The following is a 21,660-nucleotide window of genomic DNA, read 5'->3' on the forward strand; positions in this document are numbered from 1 at the left end:
AAAGATTTTCTTAAATTTAAACACGTGTACAATACTCACCCTATGCTAGCTTCCCGTGGGCAGTATTTTCCTAATTAACATTAGTGTATCGTAACAATGTACCAAAAAATCATAAATGTATCTTATTAATTTATTTTATCTCTCGTTTATTTATCCTTATGTGTGCGACCTTTTACGTTCTCGTAACATTGACAAAAATGTTAAATAATTTACTTAATATTATAAATAGAGAGAGGGTGTCTAGCCAGACATCATTGCTTTCCAATTAACGATAATTTCATGTGTACTCATATAACCTTTATATGATAATGATCATATGTATAATTATTCTTTTGCCCTTATATGTATACCTAACACAAGACATAATTCGTACCTCCCTTGTATAATTCAATATTATGTTTCTTGATGCCCGAGTGTACTTAGTATTAACAAATAAGCTCAATATCGCATATTCATTTATTTCAGCATGATAATGCATTTTAAAATCATACTTAATTAAGGATTATGTAGATATTACTCATGCATATGTAGAATGAGAAAAATCCTTCCAGGCCGCTCATGTCCATCCACATGACTCATTGAATACCTAGTTAACTGACTTTATAATCGTCTTATGACAAACAATGTTTGACGCTACTAAAATGATTAACTCCTCAATGACCTTTTGTATGGAATTAATGGTTTCCAGTCAAATGGTAGCATACACCACTGTGATTATAAAAATAACTTATGAGACTTACATAACAAACTATGTAGTATTCTTATCGCGGGTCATTCCAATATAAATATTACTTATAACATTCTCTATACATTGACGTTGCTATATTCGATTGTAAGACTTACATATAGATACTTTTAGAGTGATATCTTTATATTTAATGATGTCTCACATTTAAGTCACACTTAATGTTCCATGAAACCAATTAAATATTATAAAAAACTAATTACTTTATAAGTCCAAGCAACAAACGTGTGTGAAAGTCATCTTATGAGATCGAGAGCCAGGACGGTAATGACCACAACTAAGATTGTTCATAGTTAATTATGTCAAAATTTTGAATTGAATCGAATTATTATAGCATAAGAAGGATTCAAAAGAAACAAATTGAACCGGTATAGTTTTATAAAATCATATCGACCCAAATAAATGGTTTGGTGAACCAAATTTTTATTTATAACTAAAGTGAATCAATATTAAGAAAACTTTCCCAACCTAGTCTATTTAATACAGTAAATCAAACAGTTAAGTCATACATTTTTATTTAAATTTTGGGTGAACTGATAATTTGGAACGAAAGGACAGAAACAAGCAAAAGTTGACAGCTGTGGGATTTGTACCCATGCCCTTTCGGACCAGCGCCTAAATCTGGCGCCTTAGACCACTCGGCCAAACTGTCTCAATGTTGAAAGATTTTGTTAAATTTAAACACGTGTACAATACTCACCCTATGCTAGCTTCCCGTGGGCAGTATTTTCCTAATTAACATTAGTGTATCGTAACAATGTACCAAAAAATCATAAATGTATCTTATTAATTTATTTTATCTCTCGTTTATTTATCCTTATGTGTGCGACCTTTTACTTTCTCGTAACATTGACAATAATGTTAAATAATTTACTTAATATTATAAATAGAGAGAGGGTGTCTAGCCAGACACCATTGCTTTCCAATTAACGATAATTTCATGTGATCTCATATAACCTTTATATGATAATGATCATATGTATAATTATTCTTTTGCCCTTATATGTTTACCTAACACAAGACATAATTCGTACCTCCCTTGTATAATTCAATATTTTGTTTCTTGATGCCCGAGTGTACTTAGTATTAACAAATAAGCTCAATATCGCATATTCATTTATTTCAGCATGATAATGCATTTTAAAATCATACTTAATTAAGGAGTATGTAGATATTACTCATGCATATGTAGAATGAGAAAAATCCTTCCAGGCCGCTCATGTCCATCCACATGACTCATTGAATACCTAGTTAAATGACTTTATAATCGTCTTATGACAAACAATGTTTGACGCTACTAAAATGATTAACTCCTCAATGACCTTTTGTATGGAGTTAATGGTTTCCAGTCAAATGGTAGCATACACCACTGTGATTATAAAAATAACTTATGAGACTTACATAACAAACTATGTAGTATTCTTATCGCGGGTCATTCCAATATAAATATTACTTATAACATTCTCTATGCATTGGCGTTGCTATATTCGATTGTAAGACTTACATATAGATACTTTTAGAGTGATATCTCTCACATTTAAGTCACACTTAATGTTCCATGAAACCAATTAAATACTATAAAAAACTAATTACTTTGAAAATAAACATAATAAAAATGTATTTTTATTATAAATAATCAACTTGATACAAGTCTTAAATACATTAATCATAAATATGTGGGCATATGAGTCTTACACCAATAGTTTATGGATAAATTTGGACTAATCTCACACCTTATAGAAATTTGGTGGAATAACTTATTTACCTCACTAACACAAGACTATCTAGACCTTTCATACACAGTCCAACAACTCAGTCAATTCCCGAACCAACCAACAACTACTAACTTGGAAGTAGTTCTGAGAATCAAGACTTTGTGCATTTATGATTGAGCCATTAGCTAAGATATAAGGAAGTCCATCACTGATTATTGAATATTTTTAGACAACTCCTTCATTTTTTATAAGTCCAAGCAACAAACGTGTTTGAAAATCATCTTATGAGATCGAGAACCAGGACGGTAATGACCACAACTAAGATTGTTCATAGTTAATTATGGCAAAATTTTGAATTGAATCGAATTATTATAGCATAAGAAGGATTCAAAAGAAACAAATTGAACCGGTATAGTTTTATAAAATCATATCGACCCAAATAAATGGTTTGGTGAACCAAATTTTTATTTATAACTAAAGTGAATCAATATTAAGAAAACTTTCCCAACCTAGTCTATTTAATACAGTAAATCAAACAGTTAAGTCATACATCTCAATGTTATAATAATTCGGACCAGAGCCTAAATCTGGCGCCTTAGACCACTCGGCCAAACTGTCTCAATGTTGAAAGATTTTGTTAAATTTAAACACGTGTACAATACTCACCCTATGCTAGCTTCTCGTGGGCAGTATTTTCCTAATTAACATTAGTGTATCGTAACAATGTACCAAAAAATCATAAATGTATCTTATTAATTTATTTTATCTCTCGTTTATTTATCCTTATGTGTGCGACCTTTTACGTTCTCGTAACATTGACAAAAATGTTAAATAATTTACTTAATATTATAAATAGAGAGAGGGTGTCTAGCCAGACATCATTGCTTTCCAATTAACGATAATTTCATGTGATCTCATATAACCTTTATATGATAATGATCATATGTATAATTATTCTTTTGCCCTTATATGTATACCTAACACAAGACATAATTTGTACCTCCCTTGTATAATTCAATATTATGTTTCTTGATGCCCGAGTGTACTTAGTATTAACAAATAAGCTCAATATCGCATATTCATTTATTTCAGCATGATAATGCATTTTAAAATAATACTTAATTAAGGAGTATGTAGATATTACTCATGCATATGTAGAATGAGAAAAATCCTTCCAGGCCGCTCATGTCCATCCACATGACTCATTGAATACCTAGTTAACTGACTTTATAATCGTCTTATGACAAATAATGTTTGACGCTACTAAAATGATTAACTCCTCAATGACCTTTTGTATGGAGTTAATGGTTTCCAGTCAAATGGTAGCATACACCACTGTGATTATAAAAATAACTTATGAGACTTACATAACAAACTATGTAGTATTCTTATCGCGGGTCATTCCAATATAAATATTACTTATAACATTCTCTATGCATTGGCGTTGCTATATTCGATTGTAAGACTTACATATAGATACTTTTAGAGTGATATCTTTATATTTAATTATGTCTCACATTTAAGTCACACTTAATGTTCCATGAAACCAATTAAATACTATAAAAAACTAATTACTTTATAAGTCCAAGCAACAAACGTGTGTGAAAGTCATCTTATGAGATCGAGAACCAGGACGGTAATGACCACAACTAAGATTGTTCATAGTTAATTATGTCAAAATTTTGAATTGAATCGAATTATTATAGCATAAGAAGGATTCAAAAGAAACAAATTGAACCGATATAGTTTTATAAAATCATATCGACCCAAATAAATGGTTTGGTGAACCAAATTTTTGTTTATAACTAAAGTGAATCAATATTAAGAAAACTTTCCCATGCTGAGCTTGCCGTTAAAGAGTAAGATGCTGATTATATAGCTGCTCTGATTCCTTCACCGAGAACGAGAAGGAAGTCTTTTATTACGCACAAGTGCTAAAGAAGGGGGGTGGGATCTCTCCTAAAAGAAAGAATTGACCTCGAGCCTGTCCTACTTATTCTTCTTTTCCCGTTCCTGACCCTCGGATCAGTTGGCAAATCGAATCCCACGGGTACTTTACAAAAAAAAGGATCCGACTTTATAAGGCTTCTCGAACCAGACCAGAATCTTTGAAGCTCTATGGGAAGACTTACTCTAGGTACACAGAAAGACCAAGCAAGCTAAGCCAATCTCACGTCGAAACAGGGAAATTATAGCCCTTGAAAGCAGCCCACTTCGGAGTCTCTCACAGGAGAAGGACTGACCTTTTCTCTCATTCCTATCGAGAAGACTAAGTCAGGGCGAGCTCTTACTTAGAGAGAGTTAGTTGGGTAGGGTCACTCTAAGATCAAGAAATCCTGGACTTTAATACAGTAAATCAAACAGTTAAGTCATACATTTTTATTTAAATTTTGGGTGAACTGATAATTTGGAACGAAATGACAGAAACAAGCAAAAGTTGACAGCTGTGGGATTTGAACCCACGCCCTTTCGGACCAGAGCCTAAATCTGGCGCCTTAGACCACTCGGCCAAACTGTCTCAATGTTGAAAGATTTTGTTAAATTTAAACACGTGTACAATACTCACCCTATGCTAGCTTCCCGTGGGCAGTATTTTCCTAATTAACATTAGTGTATCGTAACAATGTACCAAAAAATCATAAATATATCTTATTAATTTATTTTATCTCTCGTTTATTTATCCTTATGTGTGCGACCTTTTACATTCTCGTAACATTGACAAAAATGTTAAATAATTTACTTAATATTATAAATAGAGAGAGGGTGTCTAGCCAAACATCATTGCTTTCCAATTAACGATAATTTCATGTGATCTCATATAACCTTTATATGATAATGATCATATGTATAATTATTCTTTTGCCCTTATATGTATACCTAACACAAGACATAATTCGTACCTCCCTTGTATAATTCAATATTATGTTTCTTGATGCCCGAGTGTACTTAGTATTAACAAATAAGCTCAATATCGCATATTCATTTATTTCAGCATGATAATGCATTTTAAAATCATACTTAATTAAGGATTATGTAGATATTACTCATGCATATGTAGAATGAGAAAAACCCTTCCAGGCCGCTCATGTCCATCCACATGACTCATTGAATACCTAGTTAACTGACTTTATAATCGTCTTATGACAAACAATGTTTGACGCTACTAAAATGATTAACTCCTCAATGACCTTTTGTATGGAGTTAATGGTTTCTAGTCAAATGGTAGCATACACCACTGTGATTATAAAAATAAAAGTTGATAGCTGTGGGATTTGAACCCATGCCCTTTCGGACCAGAGCCTAAATCTGGCACCTTAGACCACTCGGCCAAACTGTCTCAATGTTGAAAGGTTTTGTTAAATTTAAACACGTGTACAATACTCACCCTATGCTAGCTTCCCGTGGGCAGTATTTTCCTAATTAACATTAGTGTATCGTAACAATGTACCAAAAAATCATAAATGTATCTTATTAATTTATTTTATCTCTCGTTTATTTATCCTTATGTGTTCGACCTTTTACGTTCTCGTAACATTGACAATAATGTTAAATAATTTACTTAATATTATAAATAGAGAGAGGGTGTCTAGCCAGACATCATTGCTTTCCAATTAACGATAATTTCATGTGATCTCATATAACCTTTATATGATAATGATCATATGTATAATTATTCTTTTGCCCTTATATGTATACCTAACACAAGACATAATTCGTACCTCCCTTGTATAATTCAATATTATGTTTCTTGATGCCCGAGTGTACTTAGTATTAACAAATAAGCTCAATATCGCATATTCATTTATTTCAGCATGATAATGCATTTTAAAATCATACTTAATTAAGGATTATGTAGATATTACTCATGCATATGTAGAATGAGAAAAACCCTTCCAGGCCGCTCATGTCCATCCACATGACTCATTGAATACCTAGTTAACTGACTTTATAATCGTCTTATGACAAACAATGTTTGACGCTACTAAAATGATTAACTCCTCAATGACCTTTTGTATGGAGTTAATGGTTTCTAGTCAAATGGTAGCATACACCACTGTGATTATAAAAATAAAAGTTGATAGCTGTGGGATTTGAACCCACGCCCTTTCGGACCAGAGCCTAAATCTGGCGCCTTAGACCACTCGGCCAAACTGTCTCAATGTTGAAAGGTTTTGTTAAATTTAAACACGTGTACAATACTCACCCTATGCTAGCTTCCCGTGGGCAGTATTTTCCTAATTAACATTAGTGTATCGTAACAATGTACCAAAAAATCATAAATGTATCTTATTAATTTATTTTATCTCTCGTTTATTTATCCTTATGTGTTCGACCTTTTACGTTCTCGTAACATTGACAATAATGTTAAATAATTTACTTAATATTATAAATAGAGAGAGGGTGTCTAGCCAGACATCATTGCTTTCCAATTAACGATAATTTCATGTGATCTCATATAACCTTTATATGATAATGATCATATGTATAATTATTCTTTTGCCCTTATATGTATACCTAACACAAGACATAATTCGTACCTCCCTTGTATAATTCAATATTATGTTTCTTGATGCCCGAGTGTACTTAGTATTAACAAATAAGCTCAATATCGCATATTCATTTATTTCAGCATGATAATGCATTTTAAAATCATACTTAATTAAGGATTATGTAGATATTACTCATGCATATGTAGAATGAGAAAAACCCTTCCAGGCCGCTCATGTCCATCCACATGACTCATTGAATACCTAGTTAACTGACTTTATAATCGTCTTATGACAAACAATGTTTGACGCTACTAAAATGATTAACTCCTCAATGACCTTTTGTATGGAGTTAATGGTTTCTAGTCAAATGGTAGCATACACCACTGTGATTATATGTATAATTATTCTTTTGCCCTTATATGTATACCTAACACAAGACATAATTCGTACCTCCCTTGTATAATTCAATATTATGTTTCTTGATGCCCGAGTGTACTTAGTATTAACAAATAAGCTCAATATCGCATATTCATTTATTTCAGCATGATAATGCATTTTAAAATCATACTTAATTAAGGATTATGTAGATATTACTCATGCATATGTAGAATGAGAAAAACCCTTCCAGGCCGCTCATGTCCATCCACATGACTCATTGAATACCTAGTTAACTGACTTTATAATCGTCTTATGACAAACAATGTTTGACGCTACTAAAATGATTAACTCCTCAATGACCTTTTGTATGGAGTTAATGGTTTCTAGTCAAATGGTAGCATACACCACTGTGATTATAAAAATAAAAGTTGATAGCTGTGGGATTTGAACCCACGCCCTTTCGGACCAGAGCCTAAATCTGGCGCCTTAGACCACTCGGCCAAACTGTCTCAATGTTGAAAGGTTTTGTTAAATTTAAACACGTGTACAATACTCACCCTATGCTAGCTTCCCGTGGGCAGTATTTTCCTAATTAACATTAGTGTATCGTAACAATGTACCAAAAAATCATAAATGTATCTTATTAATTTATTTTATCTCTCGTTTATTTATCCTTATGTGTGCGACCTTTTACGTTCTCGTAACATTGACAATAATGTTAAATAATTTACTTAATATTATAAATAGAGAGAGGGTGTCTAGCCAGACATCATTGCTTTCCAATTAACGGTAATTTCATGTGATCTCATATAACCTTTATATGATAATGATCATATGTATAATTATTCTTTTGCCCTTATATGTATACCTAACACAAGACATAATTCGTACCTCTCCTGTATAATTCAATATTATGTTTCTTGATGCCCGAGTGTACTTAGTATTAACAAATAAGCTCAATATCGCATATTCATTTATTTCAGCATGATAATGCATTTTAAAATCATACTTAATTAAGGAGTATGTAGATATTACTCATGCATATGTAGAATGAGAAAAATCCTTCCAGGCCGCTCATGTCCATCCACATGACTCATTGAATACCTAGTTAACTGACTTTATAATCGTCTTATGACAAACAATGTTTGACGCTACTAAAATGATTAACTCCTCAATGACCTTTTGTATGGAGTTAATGGTTTCCAGTCAAATGGTAGCATACACCACTGTGATTATAAAAATAACTTATGAGACTTACATAACAAACTATGTAGTATTCTTATCGCGGGTCATTCCAATATAAATATTACTTATAACATTCTCTATGCATTGGCGTTGCTATATTCGATTGTAAGACTTACATATAGATACTTTTAGAGTGATATCTTTATATTTAATGATGTCTCACATTTAAGTCACACTTAATGTTCCATGAAACCAATTAAATACTATAAAAAACTAATTACTTTGAAAACAAACATAATAAAAATGTATTTTTATTATAAATAATCAACTTGATACAAGTCTTAAATACATTAATCATAAATATGTTGGCATATGAGTCTTACACCAATAGTTTATGGATAAATTTGGACTAATCTCACACCTTATAGAAATTTGGTGGAATAACTTATTTACCTCACTAACACAAGACTATCTAGACCTTTCATACACAGTCCAACAACTCAGTCAATTCCCGAACCAACCAACAACTACTAACTTGGAAATAGTTCTGAGAATCAAGACTTTGTGCATTTATGACTGAGCCATTAGCTAAGATATAAGGAAGTCCATCACTGATTATTGAATATTTTTAGACAACTCCTTCATTTTTTATAAGTCCAAGCAACAAACGTGTGTGAAAATCATCGTATGAGATCGAGAACCAGGACGGTAATGACCACAACTAAGATTGTTCATAGTTAATCATGTCAAAATTTTGAATTGAATCGAATTATTATAGCATAAGAAGGATTCAAAAGAAACAAATTGAACCTGTATAGTTTTATAAAATCATATCGACCCAAATAAATGGTTTGGTGAACCAAATTTTTATTTATAACTAAAGTGAATCAATATTAAGAAAATATTCCCAACCTAGTCTATTTAATACAGTAAATCAAACAGTTAAGTCATACATTTTTATGTAAATTTTGGGTGAACTGATAATTTGGAACAAAATGACAGAAACAAGCAAAAGTTGACAGCTGTGGGACTTGAACCCACGCCCTTTCGGACCAGAGCCTAAATCTGGCGCCTTAGACCACTCCGCCAAACTGTCTCAATGTTGAAAGGTTTTGTTAAATTTAAACACGTGTACAATACTCACCCTATGCTAGCTTCCCGTGGGCAGTATTTTCCTAATTAACATTAGTGTATCGTAACAATGTACCACAAAATCATAAATGTATCTTATTAATTTATTTTATCTCTCGCTTATTTATCCTTATGTGTGCGACCTTTTACGTTCTGGTAACATTGACAATAATGTTAAATAATTTACTTAATATTATAAATAGAGAGAGGGTGTCTAGCCAGACATCATTGCTTTCCAATTAACGATAATTTCATGTGATCTCATATAACCTTTATATGATAATGATCATATGTATAATTATTCTTTTGCCCTTATATGTATACCTAACACAAGACATAATTCGTACCTCTCCTGTATAATTCAATATTATGTTTCTTGATGCCCGAGTGTACTTAGTATTAACAAATAAGCTCAATATCGCATATTCATTTATTTCAGCATGATAATGCATTTTAAAATCATACTTAATTAAGGAGTATGTAGATATTACTCATGCATATGTAGAATGAGAAAAATCCTTCCAGGCCGCTCATGTCCATCCACATGACTCATTGAATACCTAGTTAACTGACTTTATAATCGTCTTATGACAAACAATGTTTGACGCTACTAAAATGATTAACTCCTCAATGACCTTTTGTATGGAGTTAATGGTTTCCAGTCAAATGGTAGCATACACCACTGTGATTATAAAAATAACTTATGAGACTTACATAACTAACTATGTAGTATTCTTATCGCGGGTCATTCCAATATAAATATTACTTATAACATTCTCTATGCATTGGCGTTGCTATATTCGATTGTAAGACTTACATATAGATACTTTTAGAGTGATATCTTTATATTTAATGATGTCTCACATTTAAGTCACACTTAATGTTCCATGAAACCAATTAAATACTATAAAAAACTAATTACTTTGAAAATAAACATAATAAAAATGTATTTTTATTATAAATAATCAACTTGATACAAGTCTTAAATACATTAATCATAAATATGTTGGCATATGAGTCTTACACCAATAGTTTATGGATAAATTTGGACTAATCTCACACCTTATAGAAATTTTGTGGAATAACTTATTTATCTCACTAACACAAGAATATCTAGACCTTTCATACACAGTCCAACAACTCAGTCAATTCCCGAACCAACCAACAACTACTAACTTGGAAATAGTTCTGAGAATCAAGACTTTGTGCATTTATGATTGAGCCATTAGCTAAGATATAAGGAAGTCCATCACTGATTATTGAATATTTTTAGACAACTCCTTCATTTTTTATAAGTCCAAGCAACAAACGTGTGTGAAAATCATCGTATGAGATCGAGAACCAGGACGGTAATGACCACAACTAAGATTGTTCATAGTTAATCATGTCAAAATTTTGAATTGAATCGAATTATTATAGCATAAGAAGGATTCAAAAGAAACAAATTGAACCTGTATAGTTTTATAAAATCATATCGACCCAAATAAATGGTTTGGTGAACCAAATTTTTATTTATAACTAAAGTGAATCAATATTAAGAAAATTTTCCCAACCTAGTCTATTTAATACAGTAAATCAAACAGTTAAGTCATACATTTTTATGTAAATTTTGGGTGAACTGATAATTTGGAACAAAATGACAGAAACAAGCAAAAGTTGACAGCTGTGGGACTTCAACCCACGCCCTTTCGGACCAGAGCCTAAATCTGGCGCCTTAGACCACTCCGCGAAACTGTCTCAATGTTGAAAGGTTTTGTTAAATTTAAACACGTGTACAATACTCACCCTATGCTAGCTTCCCGTGGGCATTATTTTCCTAATTAACATTAGTGTATCGTAACAATGTACCACAAAATCATAAATGTATCTTATTAATTTATTTTATCTCTCGTTTATTTATCCTTATGTGTGCGACCTTTTACGTTCTGGTAACATTGACAATAATGTTAAATAATTTACTTAATATTATAAATAGAGAGAGGGTGTCTAGCCAGACATCATTGCTTTCCAATTAACGATAATTTCATGTGATCTCATATAACCTTTATATGATAATGATCATATGTATAATTATTCTTTTGCCCTTATATGTATACCTAACACAAGACATAATTCGTACCTCTCCTGTATAATTCAATATTATGTTTCTTGATGCCCGAGTGTACTTAGTATTAACAAATAAGCTCAATATCGCATATTCATTTATTTCAGCATGATAATGCATTTTAAAATCATACTTAATTAAGGAGTATGTAGATATTACTCATGCATATGTAGAATGAGAAAAATCCTTCCAGGCCGCTCATGTCCATCCACATGACTCATTGAATACCTAGTTAACTGACTTTATAATCGTCTTATGACAAACAATGTTTGACGCTACTAAAATGATTAACTCCTCAATGACCTTTTGTATGGAGTTAATGGTTTCCAGTCAAATGGTAGCATACACCACTGTGATTATAAAAATAACTTATGAGACTTACATAACTAACTATGTAGTATTCTTATCGCGGGTCATTCCAATATAAATATTACTTATAACATTCTCTATGCATTGGCGTTGCTATATTCGATTGTAAGACTTACATATAGATACTTTTAGAGTGATATCTTTATATTTAATGATGTCTCACATTTAAGTCACACTTAATGTTCCATGAAACCAATTAAATACTATAAAAAACTAATTACTTTGAAAATAAACATAATAAAAATGTATTTTTATTATAAATAATCAACTTGATACAAGTCTTAAATACATTAATCATAAATATGTTGGCATATGAGTCTTACACCAATAGTTTATGGATAAATTTGGACTAATCTCACACCTTATAGAAATTTGGTGGAATAACTTATTTATCTCACTAACACAAGAATATCTAGACCTTTCATACACAGTCCAACAACTCAGTCAATTCCCGAACCAACCAACAACTACTAACTTGGAAATAGTTCTGAGAATCAAGACTTTGTGCATTTATGATTGAGCCATTAGCTAAGATATAAGGAAGTCCATCACTGATTATTGAATATTTTTAGACAACTCCTTCATTTTTTATAAGTCCAAGCAACAAACGTGTGTGAAAATCATCGTATGAGATCGAGAACCAGGACGGTAATGACCACAACTAAGATTGTTCATAGTTAATCATGTCAAAATTTTGAATTGAATCGAATTATTATAGCATAAGAAGGATTCAAAAGAAACAAATTGAACCTGTATAGTTTTATAAAATCATATCGACCCAAATAAATGGTTTGGTGAACCAAATTTTTATTTATAACTAAAGTGAATCAATATTAAGAAAATTTTCCCAACCTAGTCTATTTAATACAGTAAATCAAACAGTTAAGTCATACATTTTTATGTAAATTTTGGGTGAACTGATAATTTGGAACAAAATGACAGAAACAAGCAAAAGTTGACAGCTGTGGGACTTCAACCCACGCCCTTTCGGACCAGAGCCTAAATCTGGCGCCTTAGACCACTCCGCGAAACTGTCTCAATGTTGAAAGGTTTTGTTAAATTTAAACACGTGTACAATACTCACCCTATGCTAGCTTCCCGTGGGCATTATTTTCCTAATTAACATTAGTGTATCGTAACAATGTACCACAAAATCATAAATGTATCTTATTAATTTATTTTATCTCTCGTTTATTTATCCTTATGTGTGCGACCTTTTACGTTCTGGTAACATTGACAATAATGTTAAATAATTTACTTAATATTATAAATAGAGAGAGGGTGTCTAGCCAGACATCATTGCTTTCCAATTAACGATAATTTCATGTGATCTCATATAACCTTTATATGATAATGATCATATGTATAATTATTATTTTGCCCTTATATGTATACCTAACACAAGACATAATTCGTACCTCTCCTGTATAATTCAATATTATGTTTCTTGATGCCCGAGTGTACTTAGTATTAACAAATAAGCTCAATATCGCATATTCATTTATTTCAGCATGATAATGCATTTTAAAATCATACTTAATTAAGGAGTATGTAGATATTACTCATGCATATGTAGAATGAGAAAAATCCTTCCAGGCCGCTCATGTCCATCCACATGACTCATTGAATACCTAGTTAACTGACTTTATAATCGTCTTATGACAAACAATGTTTGACGCTACTAAAATGATTAACTCCTCAATGACCTTTTGTATGGAGTTAATGGTTTCCAGTCAAATGGTAGCATACACCACTGTGATTATAAAAATATTTTATGAGACTTACATAACAAACTATGTAGTATTCTTATCGCGGGTCATTCCAATATAAATATTACTTATAACATTCTCTATGCATTGGCGTTGCTATATTCGATTGTAAGACTTACATATAGATACTTTTAGAGTGATATCTTTATATTTAATGATGTCTCACATTTAAGTCACACTTAATGTTCCATGAAACCAATTAAATACTATAAAAAACTAATTACTTTGAAAATAAACATAATAAAAATGTATTTTTATTATAAATAATCAACTTGATACAAGTCTTAAATACATTAATCATAAATATGTTGCCATATGAGTCTTACACCAATAGTTTATGGATAAAATTGGACTAATCTCACACCTTATAGAAATTTGGTGGAATAACTTATTTACCTCACTAACACAAGACTATCTAGACCTTTCATACACAGTCCAACAACTCAGTCAATTCCCGAACCAACCAACAACTACTAACTTGGAAATAGTTCTGAGAATCAAGACTTTGTGCATTTATGATTGAGCCATTAGCTAAGATATAAGGAAATCCATCACTGATTATTGAATATTTTTAGACAACTCCTTCATTTTTTATAAGTCCAAGCAACAAACGTGTGTGAAAATCATCTTATGAGATCGAGAACCAAGACGGTAATGACCACAACTAAGATTATTCATAGTTAATCATGTCAAAATTTTGAATTGAATCGAATTATTATAGCATAAGAAGGATTCAAAAGAAACAAATTGAACCGGTATAGTTTTATAAAATCATATCGACCGAAATAAATGGTTTGGTGAACCAAATTTTTATTTATAACTAAAGTGAATCAATATTAAGAAAATTTTCCCAACCTAGTCTATTTAATACAGTAAATCAAACAGTTAAGTCATACATTTTTATGTAAATTTTGGGTGAACTGATAATTTGGAACTAAATGACAGAAACAAGCAAAAGTTGACAGTTGTTGGATTTGAACCCACGCCCTTTCGGACCAGAGCCTAAATCTGGCGCCTTAGACAACTCGGCCAGACTGTCTCAATGTTGAGAGGTTTTATTAAATTTAAACACGTGTACAATACTCACCCTATGCTAGCTTCCCGTGGGCAGTATTTTCCTAATTAACATTAGTGTATCGTAACAATGTACCACAAAATCATAAATGTATTTTATTAATTTATTTTATCTCTCGTTTATTTATCCTTTTGTGTGCGACCTTTTACGTTCTCGTAACATTGACAATAATGTTAAATAATTTACTTAATATTATAAATAGAGAGAGGGTGTCTAGCCAGACATCATTGCTTTCCAATTAACGATAATTTCATGAGATCTCATATAACCTTTATATGATAATGATCATATGTATAATTATTCTTTTGCCCTTATATGTATACCTAACACAAGACATAATTCGTACCTCTCCTGTATAATTCAATATTATGTTTCTTGATGCCCGAGTGTACTTAGTATTAACAAATAAGCTCAATATCGCATATTCATTTATTTCAGCATGATAATGCATTTTAAAATCATACATAATTAAGGAGTATGTAGATATTACTCATGCATATGTAGAATGAGAAAAATCCTTCCAGGCCGCTCATGTCCATCCACATGACTCATTGAATACCTAGTTAACTGACTTTATAATCGTCTTATGACAAACAATGTTTGACGCTACTAAAATGATTAACTCCTCAATGACCTTTTGTATGGAGTTAATGGTTTCCAGTCAAATGGTAGCATACACCACTGTGATTATAAAAATAACTTATGAGACTTACATAACAAACTATGTAGTATTCTTATCGCGGGTCATTCCAATATAAATATTACTTATAACATTCTCTATGCATTGGCGTTGCTATATTCGATTGTAAGACTTACATATAGATACTTTTAGAGTGATATCTTTATGTTTAATGATGTCTCACATTTAAGTCACACTTAATGTTCCATGAAACCAATTAAATACTATAAAAAACTAATTACTTTGAAAATAAACATAATAAAAATGTATTTTTATTATAAATAATCAACTTGATACAAGTCTTAAATACATTAATCATAAATATGTTGGCATATGAGTCTTACACCAATAGTTTATGGATAAATTTGGACTAATCTCACACCTTATAGAAATTTGGTGGAATAACTTATTTACCTCACAAACACAAAACTATCTAGACCTTTCATACACAGTCCAACAACTCAGTCAATTCCCGAACCAACCAACAACTACTAACTTGGAAATAGTTCTAAGAATCAAGACTTTGTGCATTTATATTGAGCCATTAACTAAGATATAAGGAAGTCCATCACTGATTATTGAATATTTTTAAACAACTCCTTCATTTTTTATAAGTCCAAGCAACAAACGTGTGTGAAAATCATCTTATGAGATCGAGAACCAGGACGGTAATGACCACAACTAAGATTGTTCATAGTTAATCATGTCAAAATTTTGAATTGAATCGAATTATTATAGCATAAGAAGGATTCAAAAGAAACAAATTGAACCGGTTTAGTTTTATAAAATCATATCGACCCAAATAAATGGTTTGGTGAACCAAATTTTTATTTATAACTAAAGTGAATCAATATTAAGAAAATTTTCACAACCTAGTCTATTTAATACAGTAAATCAAACAGTTAAGTCATACATTTTTATGTAAATTTTGGGTGAACTGATAATTTGGAACGAAATGACAGAAACAAGCAAAAGTTGACTGCTGTGGGATTTGAACCCACGCCCTTTCGGACCAGAGCCTAAATCTGGCGCCTTAGACCACTCGGCCAAACTGTCTCAATGTTGAAAGGTTTTGTTAAATTTAAACACGTGTACAATACTCACCCTATGCTAGCTTCCCATGGGCAGTATTTTCCTAATTAACATTAGTGTATCGTAACAATGTACCACAAAATCGTAAATGTATCTTATTAATTTATTTTATCTCTCGTTTATTTATCCTTATGTGTGCGACCTTTTACATTCTCGTAACATTGACAATAATGTTAAATAATTTACTTAATATTATAAATAGAGAGAGGGTGTCTAGCCAGACATCATTGCTTTCCAATTAACGATAATTTCATGTGATCTCATATAACCTTTATATGATAATGATCATATGTATAATTATTCTTTTGCCCTTATATGTATACCTAACACAAGACATAATTCGTACCTCCCCTGTATAATTCAATATTATGTTTCTTGATGCCCGAGTGTACTTAGTATTAACAAATAAGCTCAATATCGCATATTCATTTATTTCAGCATGATAATGCATTTTAAAATCATACTTAATTAAGGAGTATGTAGATATTACTCATGCATATGTAGAATGAGAAAAATCCTCCTAGGCCGCTCATGTCCATCCACATGACTCATTGAATACCTAGTTAACTGACTTTCTAATCGTCTTATGACAAACAATGTTTGACGCTACTAAAATGATTAACTCCTCAATGACCTTTTGTATGGAGTTAATGGTTTCCAGTCAAATGGTAGCATACACCACTGTGATTATAAAAATAACTTATGAGACTTACATAACAAACTATGTAGTATTCTTATCGCGGGTCATTCCAATATAAATATTACTTATAACATTCTCTATGCATTGGCGTTGCTATACTCGATTGTAAGTGTCATACCCCAAAATTTACCCGTTAATATTACAAGGCATTTTTTAAGGCACTGACCTTAAAGGAACAAAAGCCCAGCTCACAACAGACCCAATCCAGAAAAAGGCCCAAACTAGCCTGCTCGCTAGGCGAGCAACTCCTTCGCCTAGCGAAGCTTGCGATATATCAGAATTTTCGGGCTTCATTCTGAGCCCATTAGGTCACCACAATCACTATAAATACCGACACTTCAGTCACGAAAAGGGACAGACGAAGACGGACAAGAACCCTGGCATAGAAACCCTAGAGACTAACTCAGAGAATTCCGAGTAAAGAAACCCTGAGGGCCGCTCATCCGCACCGAAGTTACCTCCGCCCTACTCCATCCGATACCAAGAGTGGTCAGTCCCTTCAACATCGCAGCTCAGTTGCAAACAGGTTTGCGCATCACTACTGTTTTATGCTTTTAATCGGTAATCTCTACATGCAAAAGGCATCATGATTAAATTTTCGGATATGTAATTTGATTTCACATGTGAATTTAAGTATGCCTGAATATCCTGAATGTTTGTCCATGCTATTCCTGTAATTAACTTCCATAAAGTTCAGGGTTCCGGAGATAATGCTGCTATCAAACTCAAAACCCGTAGCCGCTCGCTAGCACATCGCTAAGCGAGCTTGTAGCGAGCACTCGCTAAGCCTTCGCTAGGCGAAGCAGGAGCGAACGGGACAGTGGCTGTTTTGTTTCTTTTCTATTCTGCCTTATGTTTATCCAATCAAGATTTATTATAATTCTGCATTATTTGGCCTGACCTTATGACTGTTGTGTTTATTTTGTGGTGCAATTTTCAATTGTACTTTATCTCGATGCTCTAACCCGTGTGCTGAATTGTGTAAAGGACTACATATTCCCGAGGAAACGGCCGGCTAGGTATTCCACTTTATGTGTGGGATACCCTTGTGAAGATTCACCTTACATCACTTAACTGATTTTAATGTATTAATTTTAATGTGGAGACCCACCCTAAATTACCTAGCTGATTTTAATGTATTGATTTCATCGATTTTAAGGTGGACCTAATTACTTAATCGATTACGGCTATCTAATTAATTGTAAAACTTTGCCTTTAAATATGCGATCTTGGACCTCTCTTTGTTACCCTACGATATTACGGTATTATGGTCATGTCCCGCGAATGTGGGGATGCACTTAGCAAAGACCCTTCGGTTAAATCATCATAGTCCCTCGAATGTTGCCTTTGTCCCTCGATGACCCTTCAGTATAGCCTACGGTTAAATGATGATCGTCCCTTCGAATGCTAAGGTATCCTTACAAATGTTGCCTTTAATGACCAATCAATGACCAATCGATGACCCTACGATGACCCTTTTACATCCAAAGGATAAAACTACTTACTTCTCAATAGTAAGGACAGTTTTACCCTCATAAGGATAGGAAATACCCATAAAGACCTTGGGTAGGTATAACTCCTAAATGCTTGCTCACAACTTAAACTACTTTTCACACCTCACACTTTTCAAAACCTCCATTGGAAAATCACCACTTGGCATACATTCGTACTAGAATCATTGTCAAGTTATATTTTTCTAAACAACTTTCAAAATCAAACGAGATAAATACTTTGTATACATTCGTACAAGAATCATTACAAAGTTAAACTCTCTTTTCAAAACATTTTCTAAACAGCTCTCACACACTTTTTCAGACAAGAAAAACATAAGTGATCAAGCAATTAAGAGCCCATGGATAACCATGGATACAAAGGGTGCTAACACCTTCCCTTTGTATAATGTACCTCCCGAACCCAAAATCTAAATTAAGGTCTTTCCTGTTCTTTTCCACCTTTCCTTATTGGATAAAAGAAAAGTCGGTGGCGACTCTTGCTAACCGCGACATTTGCTTTCCAAAGCAAAAACACATAAAGTCAGTTCACCGTATGACAGAACTGGCGACTCTGCTGGGGAGTTAAAAAGAGAGGTTACCTTAAAAACAAGATCACTTATTCAAATTGTTTGATTTACTTTTAAGGGATGGCTTGGGTATTTTATGCTTGAGTGAAAGATCCTACACCCGGATCTAGTGTACCTTAGGTAAGTAGCAATAGATCATCGCGACTATCCGGCGTATACTGGAATGGTTAAAATGATGGCTACGGTTAACGTGACACTTTGGATGTCCTGATGTTCCTCATGTTTACTTGAGGAAAAATTTGGCTCCCGTGTGGTGTCATCACAACGTTAACCAGACCTTTAGAACCCTAATTGACTCATCCTAGCCATTAGGAAGTAGTGAGATAACTGACTTCGGTTCCGACTGGGGTTGGTTGAGACTCGATACTACACTCTCTGAGATTGGACTTTAGGGAAGCTTTGGTCAACCGCTTGGTGTTGCACTGAAGCGGACTTAAGGAAAGGTCAATGATTTGAGATCCTTCTAGAACCCGGTTACTATTCTAGGACAGGTTGAACCAACCAAACTTCAGTGGGGAGGGTACTTACCTATGGAACTCATGCAAGCCTTAAAACCTAAGAATGATTGTTGTGTGACTTGTTTGTGCTTGTTATTTATTTAACATCATACCATCATAACATCATGACATCATAACATTGTACTAACCATCTCAAGGACTTAGGGATTTGGCTTTGCTCTGTTAAACAGGTTATGGCTTCCAGGAAGACCATCCGGATCAATTTTGTAGCAATCTCTCCTCAACTCAAGAATTTAGTGGCAGAACTGCCCGATCATGCTCAGTTCATCAAGAAACATGGTTCTCTCCTCAATTTAGTTACTACCGGTTTCAAAGAAGATATGATGAGAGTTCTATTCCAGTTCTTCGATCCTAAACATCATTGCTTCACCTTCCCAGATTATCAGTTGGTACCCACATTAGAAGAATTCTCCAGGCTGCTTGGGATACCTATCCTTGACCAAACACCTTTCAGTGGTTTGGAGAAGATTCTGAAGTCTGAAGAGGTCGCCGCAGCTTTACACATGACAAAGTCCGATATTGAAACCAATTGGGTAACAAGAAGTGGAGTTAAGGGTTTACTTGCCAAATTTCTGATAAATAAGGCCCGAGAATTCTTAAAAGTTATGGATGTCCATGCTTTCGAAGATGTCCTAGCATTGCTAATCTATGGTTTGGTGCTATTTCCTAACCCGGATCAATTCATAGACATGAATGCTATTAAGATATTTCTCACTCATAACCCTGTGCCTACCTTGCTTGGAGACATTTTGCATTCCCTTCACACCCGTACTATGAAAAGGCAAGGGACTCTCATGTGCTGCATACCTTTATTATCTAGGTGGTTTATTTCGCACCTTCCTCAATCAGTCTTGAAGAATGAGCAAAATCTGAAATGGTCTCAAAGGATAATGTCGCTCTCCCATTCAGACATCCGTTGGTGTCCTCATCTCAAAGAAAATGTTATCATCATTGACCGTTGTGGAGAATTCTCTAATGTACCACTCCTAGGGATAAGAGGAGGTATTACTTATAACCCAGCTTTAGCCCTACGTCAGTTTGGTTATGCTCGAAGAGATGGTCCACATGAAGTAATCCTTCAAGACACTGTGTTTGACTATGACAACGACTCTCAAGGTCTCTGTCAAAGGTTTGTACGAGCTTGGGGCATGGTGAAAAGAAGTACTTTAGGATAGAAAAACTCTATTCCTATGGAACCTTATCTCAGGTGGGTACGCGCCAGAGCTCGTGAACTTGTCATGCCATACCTTGCAGTCGGACCGCTGATTGTTGAACCAGAGGTTGAAGGAGGTACTCCTCAGATCATTCCTTATCCAGATATGCCTACCGAGGTTGAAGAATTAAAGAGATCCTGGATCCAGTTGAGAGAGGAAAGGGATACTTTTGAGACTCAGTTTGTTGCAGAAAGGAAGAAAGTGTTAGAACTTACCAGCCAGCTTAATGAGGAACGAAGACTCAATGCATATCTTCGCCCAAAAAGAAGCCGTCCCTGGGAGACTTGAGCTTTCATTGTATTTTTATTATTTCTTGTAATGAACAATGATTAAAGAAATTATTAATAAAAGTTTCTCTCTTTTTGGTGGTTTACGCAAAGTTAAATTCCAAAAGTCCTTGGAAACATTTCATACAT

At 33.2% G+C, this 21,660-nt stretch overlaps 5 non-coding genes across 5 annotated transcripts; all 5 read right to left on the reverse strand.

The window, feature by feature from the left end:
* Positions 1-4,898: 4,898 nt before the first annotated feature.
* On the reverse strand, positions 4,899-4,978 carry TRNAL-UAG (transfer RNA leucine (anticodon UAG)). Its single transcript has one exon. It is a non-coding gene; the product is annotated as a tRNA-Leu (tRNA).
* A 1,558-nt stretch (positions 4,979-6,536) lies between these two features.
* On the reverse strand, positions 6,537-6,616 carry TRNAL-UAG (transfer RNA leucine (anticodon UAG)). Its single transcript has one exon. It is a non-coding gene; the product is annotated as a tRNA-Leu (tRNA).
* A 1,141-nt stretch (positions 6,617-7,757) lies between these two features.
* TRNAL-UAG (transfer RNA leucine (anticodon UAG)) lies at positions 7,758-7,837 on the reverse strand. The gene has a single exon. It is a non-coding gene; the product is annotated as a tRNA-Leu (tRNA).
* Positions 7,838-9,529: 1,692 nt separating this feature from the next.
* TRNAL-UAG (transfer RNA leucine (anticodon UAG)) lies at positions 9,530-9,609 on the reverse strand. Its single transcript has one exon. It is a non-coding gene; the product is annotated as a tRNA-Leu (tRNA).
* Positions 9,610-16,616: 7,007 nt separating this feature from the next.
* On the reverse strand, positions 16,617-16,696 carry TRNAL-UAG (transfer RNA leucine (anticodon UAG)). Its single transcript has one exon. It is a non-coding gene; the product is annotated as a tRNA-Leu (tRNA).
* Positions 16,697-21,660: the final 4,964 nt, after the last annotated feature.

The sequence above is a fragment of the Lathyrus oleraceus genome, chromosome 3 (assembly GCF_024323335.1).
Source record: "Lathyrus oleraceus cultivar Zhongwan6 chromosome 3, CAAS_Psat_ZW6_1.0, whole genome shotgun sequence".
Classification (NCBI taxonomy): domain Eukaryota; kingdom Viridiplantae; phylum Streptophyta; class Magnoliopsida; order Fabales; family Fabaceae; genus Lathyrus; species Lathyrus oleraceus.